Source organism: Apium graveolens, chromosome 11 (genome assembly GCF_009905375.1).
Source record: "Apium graveolens cultivar Ventura chromosome 11, ASM990537v1, whole genome shotgun sequence".
Lineage (NCBI taxonomy): Eukaryota > Viridiplantae > Streptophyta > Magnoliopsida > Apiales > Apiaceae > Apium > Apium graveolens.
Window position 1 is genome coordinate 167897260 of NC_133657.1, and position 12270 is coordinate 167909529.

Sequence of the window (12270 nt, forward strand, 5' to 3'; positions counted from 1 at the left end):
AGTTCATAGATGATAAAGGGGTGAGAAGATTCTTCAGATTAGAAGACCAATTGAGCATCTCCAGCAATGAGACTCTCTTGGAAATGCAAGAAAAGCTAAATCTCTCAGAGTCTGATGAACTGGAATTCCACAGGCAGCTCCAAAATCAGATTGATGAAAACAACAGAAAGCTTGAAGAAGATCCAGACCTTCAAGAAACTAGAAAAATCTGCTCAGGCTAGAGGAGCATCTTGAAAATGATTGTGAGCTAAAACTTCGTACATTTTGATTAATTGAAACACTTTTCAGTATTATCTACTTTTCTTTAAATCTATATGTTTAGGGTGTTTTGTTATCATCAAGTATCTCTTAATTTATGGCTACAATTCCAGTAGACATAAATTGGGGGAGATTGTTGTGCATATATTGTGTACTTGATGGTTACATAAACAAAATACCTAAGTATATTTTACTTAGTGAAATAATATAGCACTCGACGGATAAGGATTATAGTCCCGACGGATAAATCATTATAGTCTCGACGGATGATGACTTATTATTCATCGAGTGAGTAGCTTATGTAATAATGAGTCTGTAGCACATTTATGTATACACCTTTGTATAGATTCTGTAGTAGCATATAAGTCATGTTGACTTTAACTAGATATGCAGAATAGGTTGATTAATTGTACATAGATGATGTCTTGTAATTCTGCATAAATGAATTGAAGTCAAGTGCCAAAATAACTACCGACGGATGATTAACAAAGCCATCGACGGATGATCAAATAGCTATCAACGGATGTTTAATATAGCGGTCGACGAATGATCAATGAAGCCATCAACGAATGATCATAAAGTCGATGGATGATCATGTACTCAACGGATAAAGAATTCAAATATCAGTTGACAGTGACAACTAGTCACATGCGTCGAAGTGTATGCAAATGGAATGAGGAAGCCTATTAACTGGGTAATAGAGAACAAAGTAACAAAGCATTAGACCCGATAGTTTTTATAATGATCCTGTATTTTGACTTTGTAATCCTGGTAATATATAAACCAAGAAGTAGCAAATAGAAACTAAGATCTGAGATACAAAAAGTGAGAAACATTTGTAAGCAGAATTATTAGCATTTCTTTGTATTCTTAGTACAATGAAAGTTGGCTTTTATCAGTTTCGTGTTGTTCGATTAATATCATCATTGTTGCATGCTCAGGGTAATAACAATGACTATTAAAGGAAGCAGTAATGAAGTTGTGATCTCATGTGTGTTTTAATATTGTTAATTCAAGGGTCAATTAAGTGCTTAATTCTCGTAGTTAATTGTAGTTAATAATTAGTTAATCAAATCTAAGTGTTATTGTTTTAACATTGAGAAGTAATCATACATTGGTGAGTGAGTGTAATTGAACATAATTAGTCTGAGTCTCTGTGGGATCGAACTAGAAAGTATTCTATATTTATTGCGAACGCGTATAATTGCGTGTATTATTAGCGCGTGTTTTCGCCCTAACAAGTTTTTTGCGCCGCTGCCGGGGACTCGGCGTATTTTGTTTAGTTTATGTACTTACCATCAGTGGTCATTAGGACTCAGTGATTAAAACATGTTACTTATTATTTCCGGTTGTGTTTCAGGTACTTTAATGAGCGTTTATGCAAACAGGTTCTCGTACTCGCAAGAGGACTTTAGATACGGCTGAGGAGACAGACGAAGTTCTTGATATTCCGGAGAAGATAGATTTTGAAGATTTGGATTCAGGAAGTGAGCAGAAAGAGCCAGTAATCATGGGCGATTGTATAGTTCCGGCAGATCCAGCTCTTATGGACTTTTCTCGGCCTAAAATTGATGACATTCAGTCTAGCATCATGCACCCAGCTATTGAGGCCAATAACTTTGAAATCAAGCCGGGCACTATTCAGATGGTGCAGAATTCCGTTTCTTTCGGAGGTGCTGCAACTGAAGACCCCAACATGCACATAAGGAATTTTGTCGAGATCTGTAGTACTTTCAAATATAATGGTGTGAGTGATGAGGCTATCAAGTTGAGGCTTTTCCCATTCTCACTGAGGGATAAATCTAAGAACTGGTTACATTCTGAACCAGCTGGGTCCATCACTACTTGGCAAGATCTTGTGTAAAAGTTTCTGGTGAAGTTCTATCGAATAGGCGAAGACTGCGGCTATGAGGAGTGCTCTTACTCAGTTTGGGCAGCAACCTACAGAATCTATGTGCGAAGCTTGGGAGGGATACAAGGAGATGTTGAGAAAGTGTCCACATCATGGTATGCCTGATTGGATGGTGATCACTGATTTCTATAATGGTTTGGGGGCTTAATTTCGGCCTATGCTTGATGTAGCAGCTGGAGGCGCCTTGTGGACCAAAAGCTATACTGAGGCTTATAATCTTATTGAGACTATGGCTGCAAATGAGCATCAAAACTCAACTAAAAGGATGATGCCTGGGAAGGTAGCAGGTATTTTGGAAGTTGATACAGCTACAGCTATTGCAGCGCAGCTCCAAGCGCTGTCTATGAAGGTCGATTCTCTAGCCACCTATGGAGTCAATCAGATATATATGGTCTGTGAGCTTTGTGCAGGTTCTCATGCTACGGATCAGTGTTATCTTGTTAATGAATCTGTTCAGTATGTGAACAATTATCAGCGACCGCAGCAGCCTGTGCCAGCTACTTATCATCCTAACAGAAATCATCCAAATTTCAGCTGGAGTAATAATGAGAATGCTATTCAGCAACCATATCAGCAAGGTGTAAGTAAACAGTTCAATCCACCTGGATTCCAGCAACCACAACATTATGCTCAAAGGCAATCATATCCTCAACAAGGAGGTGCAGCCCCACTCTCTAGTGCTGATTTTGAGGAACTTAAGCTGCAGTGTAAAAGTCAGGCGATTTCTATCAAGACCTTGGAAAATCAAATCGGTCAAATAGCCAATACAGTGCTCAGTCGTCAACCTGGCACACTTTCCAGTGATACTAAAGTGCCAAGCAGGAAGGAAGCTAAAGAGCAAGTCAAGGCTATTACCTTAAGGTCTGGAAAAGTTGCTGATGCTGAAAAAGCAAAAGAAGGAGAAGCTGAAGTTGGTGATGAAGAAGCTAAGCAAAAAGAGAAAGCGGCGGAACCAAGGAAGACTACTGTTGAACACACTCTGCCTGAGGGTAATACAGGGGAGAAACAACTCTATCCTCCACCACATTTCCCTAAGAGATTGCAACAACAAAAGCTGGATAAGTAGTTCGGTAGGTTTCTGGAGGTGTTCAAGAAACTTCACATTAATATACCTTTCGCTGAGGCTCTGGAGCAAATGCCTAGTTATGCGAAATTTATGTAGAGTATTCTTTCAAGAAAGGTGAAACTGGATGAACTTGAGACCGTTGCTTTAACGGAAGAATGCAGTGCTGTGCTGCAACAAAAGTTACCTCCAAAGCTTAAAGATCCAGGTAGCTTCACCATTCCTTGCACCATTGGCAAGTTGTCTTTTGACAAGTGCCTGTGTGATTTGGGAGCAAGCATCAATCTGATGCCGTTGTCGATCTTTAAAAATTTGAACTTGCCTGATACAAAGCCCACCTACATGTCTCTACAATTGGCTGATCGTTCTATTACATACCCACGAGGCATAGTGGAGGATGTGCTGGTAAAGGTGGATAAGCTCTTCTTTCGTGCAGACTTTGTTATTCTGGATTTCGAGGAAGATAAGAAGATTCCCATAATCTTGGGGAGACCTTTCTTGGCTACAGGTCGTACCTCTATAAATGTGCAGAAAGGTGAACTTATTATGAGGGTGCGGGATCAGGATGTGACATTCAATGTATTCAAAGCGATGAAATTCCCTACAGAAGATGAGGAGTGCTTAAAAGTGGATTTGATTGATTCTGCAATTACTTCAGAACTTGATCATATGCTAATGTCTGATGCATTAGAGAAAGCCTTAGTGGGGGATTTTGACAGTGATGATGAGGATGGCAATGAGCAACTACAATATCTAAATGCTTCTCCTTGGAGGCGAAAGCTAGACATGCCATTTGAATCTCTTGGTACTTATGACCTCAAAAATGCAGAAGGAAAGCTCAAACCATCTATTGAGGAAGCACCTACCTTGGAGCTTAAACCATTGTCTGAGCACTTGAGATATGCTTTTTAGGTGATGCATCTACTTTACCTGTTATTATTGTATCTAACCTTTCAGGAAGTGAGGAGGACAAGCTCTTGAGGATCTTGAGAGAATTCAAATCGGCTATCGGATGGACTATAGCAGACATCAAAGGGATCAGCCCTTCGTACTGTATGCATAAATTCTGCTAGAAGAGGGTAGTAAGCCGGCTGTTGAGCAACAACATATACTTAATCCTATCATGAAAAAAGTGGTAAAGAAAGAAATTCTGAAGTGGCTGGATGCAGGAATCATATACCCTATTTATGACAGTTCTTGGGTGAGCCTCGTGCAATGTGTACCTAAGAAAGGAGGTATTACTGTGGTAGCAAATGAGAAAAACGAGCTCATCCCCACTCGAAAATCACGGGATGGAGGGTATGCATGGACTACAGAAAGTTGAACAAGGCCACGAGAAATGATCACTTCCCTCTTCCATTTATTGATTAGATGCTTGACAGGTTGGCCGGTCAGAGTATTATTGTCTTCTGGATGGTTATTCGGGGTATAATCAGATATGTATTGCACTAGAGGATCAAGAAAAGACTACCTTCACTTGTCCATTTGGCACGTTTGCTTTTCGCAGAGTTTCGTTTGGCTTATGTGGCACACCGGCCACTTTTCAGAGATGTATGATGGCTAGATTCTCTGATATGATTGGAAATAATGTCGAGGTGTTCATGGACGACTTCTCCGTCTTTGGACATTCGTATGATGAATGTTTGAATAATCTTCATGCGGTGCTCAAAAGGTGTGTGGAAACTAATTTGGTGCTCAATTGGGAAAAATGTCACTTTATGGTGCGTGAAGGCATTATTCTTGGGCATAAGGTCTCTAGCAAGGGTCTTGAGGTGGACAAAGCCAAGGTGGGAGTCATTGAAAATATTCCATCACCTATTTCTGTGAAAGGAATCCGTAGTTTTCTTGTTCATGCAGGTTTTTATCGGCGTTTCATCAAGGATTTTTCGAAGATATCTAAGCCGTTATGCAACTTGCTTGAGAAAGATGTGCCTTTCAAATTTGATTATGAATGCTTGACGGCATTCGAGACTCTCAAGAAGAGTTTGATAACTGCACCAGTTATTACAGCACCTGATTGGACAGAGCCTTTTGAGATGATGTGTGATGCGAGTGATTATGCGGTGGGCGCAGTTCTTGGGCAGCGCAAGAATAATCTCTTTCATGTGGTCTACTATGCTAGCAAGACCTTAAATGAAGCTCAAATGAACTACACCACTACTGAGAAGGAGCTCTTGGCTATAGTCTTTGGTTTCAAAAAAATTCGATCTTATTTGCTTGGAAAAAAGGTGACAGTGTTCACTGATCATGCAGCCATTCGCTATTTGGTCTCCAAGAAGGATTCGAAGCCTAGACTCATTCGTTGGGTGCTCTTGCTATAGGAATTTGAGTTAGAGATCAAGGATCGAAAAGGTACTGAGAATCAAGTAGCTGACCATCTCTCTAGATTGGAGAATCCCGAGTCTACTTCACATGATAAGACATTGATCAACAAATCTTTTCCGGATGAGCAGTTATTCGCAGTTCAGGAGGAAGAAGCCATGGTTCGCAGATATTGTGAATTATCTTGTCAGCAATATAATGCCTCCTAATTTGAATACAGCTCAAAAGAAGAAGTTTCTGCATGAGGTGAAGTGGTATATGTGGGATGAACCGTATTTGTTTAGACAGGGAGCTGGCCAGATCATCAGGAGATGTATCCCATTCTGTGAGACGGAGGGGATATTACGAGACTGCCACTCCACAATTTATGGTGGACATTATGGTGGTGAGAAACGGCAGCTCGTATTCTGCAAGTAGGTTTTTTCTAGCCTACTTTGTTTAAGGATGCTCATCAGTTCATTTTAAGGTGTGATCATTGCCAAAGAGTGGGAAATCTTACGAGGAAGGATGAGATGCCATTAAATGTGATGCTTGAAGTTGAGGTCTTGATGTTTGGGGAATCGATTTCATGGGGCCATTTGTCTCATCCTGTAATAATCAGTTCATCTTGCTGGCAGTCGATTATGTCTCAAATTGGGTAGAAGTCAAAGCTCTGCCGACGAATGATGCAAAGGTAGTGTTGAATTTTCTTCATAAGCAGATTTTCACAAGGTTTGGAACACCACGAGTAATCATAAGTGATGAAGGGTCGCATTTCTGCAACCGTAAGTTCACTTCTATGATGCAGCGCTATAATGTGAATCATCGTGTTGCTACTGCCTATCATCCGCAAATGAATGGTCAAGCGGAAGTGTCTAATAGATAGATCAAGCACATTTTAGAGAAGGTTGTTTGTCCGTCAAGGAAGGATTGGTCTTTAAAGCTCGATGAAGCTGTTTGGGCTTACAGAACAAGCATATAAGACTCCACTTGGGATGTCCCCGTTTCAACTTGTGTATGTAAGGGATGTCATTTACCTGCGGAGCTTGAGCATAAGGCCTATTGGGCATTGAAGAAGTTGAACCTGGATCTAGATGCAGCTGGAAAGAAGCAAATGCTTCAGCTAAATGAACTTGATGAATTTCGACTCCAAGCGTACGAGAACAACAAAATGTACAAGGAAAAAGTGAAAAGGTGGCACGACAGGAAGTTATATCCTAAGTCATTTGTGTCGGGGCAGCAAGTTTTTTTATTCAACTCTCGTCTCCAACTTTTTCCTGGAAAGTTTAAATCAAGGTGGTCTGGACCTTTTATTGTCAAAACTGTGTTTCCACATGGAGCGGTGGAGATTTTTGAGAATGATCTGGACCAAGCATTCAAGGTTAATGGTCAACGTTTGAAGCATTACTATGGGGACACGACAAACCGGGAATTGGTTAGTGCCGTTTTATTGTCAACTTGATTAAGGTACGCTACGTCAAGCTAATGACGAAAAAGAAGCGCTTCTTGGGAGGCAACCCATGATTTGTTGTTACAGGAACCCTTAGAAGTTAGTAACCTATCCAAAACCACAAAAAAATAGGGCAAGGAAATTTTTTTTTCCAGTAGATCCCTGAGCGCCCGCTCAGCAAGCTGAGCGCCAGCTCAGGGCCCGATTGGGAGAAAATTTTTTTAAGTCTTATAAAAATCCAAAAAAATCTGAAAAATCCAATAATAAAACACAACCCCATTACCCACAAATTATCTTCCCATTAGCCACGATTTTAACCCTCAAAACCCACTCCTAATCAAATTTTACCCTAATCTCTACCCTATATATACATACAACTATTCCATATACTCCCCCATACACTTTCAAACCTTAAACTCTCTCCCATATTAAAAAACACAAATCTTAAACACTTTTTCTCAATTTCGATGGCACCCAAGAGATCCAGGACTATTGATAGCAGCATCACTGTTCCTACTGCTGATTCTTCGAGGGGTACTGCTGCGAGGCCTCGTTTGTTTGATAGGGCTGCTGAGGAGGAGTATACTAGGCTTCTGGGTAAGCCGATTTTGAAGGAGAGGGGATTCTTACCATCGGGGAGGGATGGTGAGTTGTTGCCAATGATTGCTGAGAAGGGTTGGATTGCTTTTTGTGAGTCACCAGAGGCAGTTCCGATGAGCGTTGTTCGCGAGTTCTATGCGAACGCGTACGCGAAAGCTGAAAAGAATGGGTATTCTGTTGTGCGGGGGATGACAGTGGATTATCACCCTGCGGCGATTCGCCGTGTGATTGGGCAGCGACAGAGGAAGCCCACAGAGGAGAATTGGAACGAGAAGACTGCTGAGGATTTTGACTTGGATTTGATTTGTGCTACTCTCTATAGGCCGGGCACAGTTTGGACCTTCAAGACTGGGACTAACGAGTATCGCCATTTTCCGGCGATTGCGATGAATAGGTATGCCCGTGCATGGAATACCTTTATTTGCGCTAATATTCTTCCTACTTTACATGCACATGAGGTCACAGTTAAGCGTGCATAGTTGTTATGGGGTATTTTGAATGAGGAGTACTATGTGGACCTTGGTGAGTTCATCTACCAAGGAATTCTGAATTTTTTTAGGGGAGCTAAGCACATGAACATCCCTTATGCATCCACGGTTACAAAGCTTTGCCGAGCAGTGGGAGTACAATGGCCGTCTCACAAGCAGTTGCAGCTGCCGACCGCTCCTATTGACTCTAGGACTCTGAATGCGATGCAGGAGTGGACTGATGGAGAGCCCGAGGAGCATGGGCTGGGTTATCGTCTTCCGGGAGGGCGTCCAGCACGCGGTGCTACCATGGCGAGACCAGGGCGTGATGAGGCTGGTTCTTCTAGAGCTCAGGGGGGTGCTGGGATGGCTGATACCCAGTATAGGAGGCTATCGAGGACGATGGATGTTATGTACGAGACGCAGAGCAGGTTTGCTCAGGAGCTCACCCTTGCGTTTGGGACTGCTTTTAGAGGCCTTGGAGCTGACATCCAGTGGCCAGTTTTTGGTGAGGACTCTACATATCTGCCTCCTAATACACAACCCTCTGAGGGTGATGATGATGATGATCTCTCCGAGTAGGTATACCCTGTGTTCCTTTCTACTACCTTCACTAGGGACAGTGAATATTTTAAGTTTGGGGGTGGTAGTTAAGGAATATTTTGTGTGTGTGTCATATAGTTACATATTCATGATAGTTTAGTTCATATAATTGCAAATTTTTGCCGTATAGTTTTTTTTTATTTATAGCTTTATTTATCATGTCATGTAGCTCATGCATATACCATGATCCCTTTTGCGTTGCTTTGCCAATTGATTTGTGATGTTGATGCGAGTATAGTGATAGCGTTAAATTGAAGTTGAGTCTTGTAGGTTGACATGCATGCTAGAAACACTTGTAATTTCACTAAGTCTTAGAGAATGCTGAAGGACTAGAATGTTGTTATGGTTTGATGGTTTTCAAGGTTAATCTATTGATTATGCTTAGAATTTATAATAGGTTCTTAGTGATACAAGGCATGAAAAGAAAAATTGGAGTAAAAAGTGGAATTCATTGCTAATTGTGGCTAGGCATCAAATGGCTAGTAGCCGGCTCGTATTTTTATGCGAGTAGTCTAGGGTTGAGCAAGATGGAGCGAAATGCACTTGCTCAGAAATTTTGAAAAAAAAAGAGAAAAAAATATAAAAAAAATATAGAAAAAAAGAAAAGAAAAGAAAAAAATGAGAGAGTTAATGCATAATTGATCACGAGTGGGCTCTTTGGTATTTGAGTTATTAAGTTCTTAGGGGACTTTGTGCCTAGTGACCTAAGGCTTTTATAGTCTGGGATCCGCTAACCTAACGCTCGCTACATGGATACCATTGCATAAGTCTTTTGTGGACCTCACTCATTACACAATCAAGTAAGCATTTGTTTGTTGTGATAAATAAAAAGCATGATTCTGTAATAAGCTCCAGAAATTTTGAAGTGTTATTAGTCATTTTGTGCCTAGAATTTTATTCTTCGTATAATCATGTGATTACTTTGAGGATAGTCGAGTTATGATAATTGATCTAGTTTCGAAGCATATCTGTTAAGCATCCGCACACACAACGTTTTCGGCTCTATGTTAGTTTGCATAATTTGATTGATCTTTATTCACCTAATTGCATTTGTTGAGATGTCATAAGTTGGTTGGTTTGGTTGTAGTAAGGGGGGTCGCTGCATTTCATATTGATTGCATTCATGCATATTTTTGTTTTGTTTTTGAGTCTGTGACGCTTGAGGACAAACAACGATTTAAGTTTGGGGGTGTGATAAGTGGCATTTTATACCACTTAGAACGTCTTATAATGGCTTGAATTGATATCTTGAAATCAAGTATTTTGTGTATTTGATGCGTTTTTCTAGTGTTTGTGCATTTTAGGGTATTAATTGCATTTCTGCAGAGATTTCATCAAGAATAAACCTTGGTATGTGTTTGGCATTGCAAGTGGGAAGATAGGAGCAGAATGCAGCAAGAAACGGGAGAAAAATAGAGCATTTTCCAGAAGGGGTCTGAGCGCCCGCTCAGCTCTACTGAGTGACCGCTCAGGAAGCTGAGCGCCCACTCAGGAATGCTGAGCGGCCGCTCAGGGACGGAATTTTAGAATAATTATTTTGGACTCCTAATTCTGTTTAACTTCCAACTTCTGAGTTAGCTGGGTTTTATGGGACTCCTATATAATTAGTTTTCAGAGACGTTTCACAAAGGTTAGATCGTAGTATTAATCAAGGAGCGAGGAGATAAGGAAGAAGACCGTTTTAGCACACCGCAACGAAGGGGAAGCATATTTTCTTGTGATTCTTTATTTCGTTGTAACGTTGGATGCTAGTTTTCTTTACTTTGAACCTATTTACTCTTGTGACGTACTCTGGTTTAATATAAGTAGTTTTAGTTATTATTCTCGTGTGTTATTATCATGTTTTCATATAAACCCATGATGACGATGAGTGCTATCATGGGCTAATCGTAATCATGGAGTCGTAACAGATTTACTATGGAATTATTTAGTTAGTTGTTTAATACCTTAGTGTGTGATGATTGTATGATATCTAGTATTGGTTGTGCTTATTCATCTTATGTGTGTCGCGAACATATAAGATAGGGTGTTAATCTCTTATGAAGCGACAGTGGATCTTGAGATTTAGAACTTGCCATGCTAGCATAGGTTCATGTATGTTTATGCATGATTAATGGGTAACTCTAACCGTTTTATTTGCCCTATGTAATCAAAAGGAATAACTTGTGCTTAAATCGTTATGTTGTCAATTTCCGTAGACATATAGGGACTCAACATAATTGATGCCTATTCAACTTCTATCTTAATTGTGGATTCTTGGTAGAATGGTATTAGTACAATGAAAGTTGGCTTTTATCAGTTTCGTGTTGTTCGATTAATATTATCACTGTTGCATGCTCAGGGTAATAACAATGACTATTGAAGGAAGTAGTAATGAAGTTGTGATCTCATGCGTGTTTTAATATTGTTAATTCAAATGTCAATTAAGTGCTTAATTCTCGTTGTTAATTGTCGTTAATAATTAGTTAACCAAATCTAAGTGTTATTGTTTTAACATTGAGAAGTAATCATACATTGGTGAGTGAGTGTAATTGAACATAATTAGTCTGAGTCTCTGTGGGAACGAACTAGAAAGTATTCTATATTACTTGCGAATGCGTATAATTGCGTGTATTATTAGCAGCGTGTTTTCGCCCTAACAGTGACGGCTTAACTCCTGATCCAGTTATATTAGCAGTTGATTCCGAAGGAAGGATACATCCAACACCTATATTAGCTGAACTTCTCTCAGTTCAACCTTTGGATGTCAGAAGGAATCCGATCCTTCAAAAGCACAAGGTATAAATATTGATTTATTCTTATCAATATTTAATTCAAATACTGATTCTGTATTATTAGCATTTACTTCTAGTATAAATCCTGATGACATGACGGTGATTAGACCTTTATCAAGGAATACATGTAGTCATATTATAACATACAACTTTTCTCAGCCACCTCTTATTTCTGTAGGACAAACTTATCTGATCCTTTCATGTGAGAATGAGAGAAAATATTTAGAGAAAAATAGAATATAAGAGAAGCATGATCCTTACCTAGCAAAAGGGGAAGTAAATGAGTGTCGGGATTTAGTTAATCCTTGTGAGGAAACTCTGACTATTAAAAGTCATGAGATGAGTGGTGTGAGAAGTAGTGAGACTACTTTAAAAGAATATAGAGATTTAAGTGTTTTATTGAAAATTTTGCAGATGCACAAAGTATTAAAGATACAGCTGCTGAACAACAGTCTTTAGACCCTCAGATAAACTCTGATATGCCGAATACTAATATTCTCCCTGCAGGTCTAAGTACTGATACTTTCCTACATTCCACTCACATCTCAATGTCATCCACTACAATAATCCATGTTCTTGCTGAAGGACAGTCCACTCATTCTATTATTTCACCATCCATTTTTCTCCCAGTTACTGTTGTTGATGTAGATACGGAACAGTCCACTCAAAATGAACCCATCATTGCAGAATCACCACAACATTCAAATGGTACTGAGGTTCTGGAGATAAATACTGAAGCTCCACCTCATATGGCCACTATTCTTGAAGATTTGAAGTTAAATGCTGAGAACATGGCAGTTTCTAAAGCAGCTGATTCACCCATAGCTCCAATTCTTGATAAT

At 39.9% G+C, this 12270-nt stretch overlaps 1 non-coding gene across 1 annotated transcript; it reads right to left on the reverse strand.

Moving 5' to 3' along the window:
* Positions 1–2162: 2162 nt before the first annotated feature.
* On the reverse strand, positions 2163–2269 carry LOC141699123 (small nucleolar RNA R71). The gene has a single exon (XR_012565608.1). It is a non-coding gene; the product is annotated as a small nucleolar RNA R71 (small nucleolar RNA).
* Positions 2270–12270: the final 10001 nt, after the last annotated feature.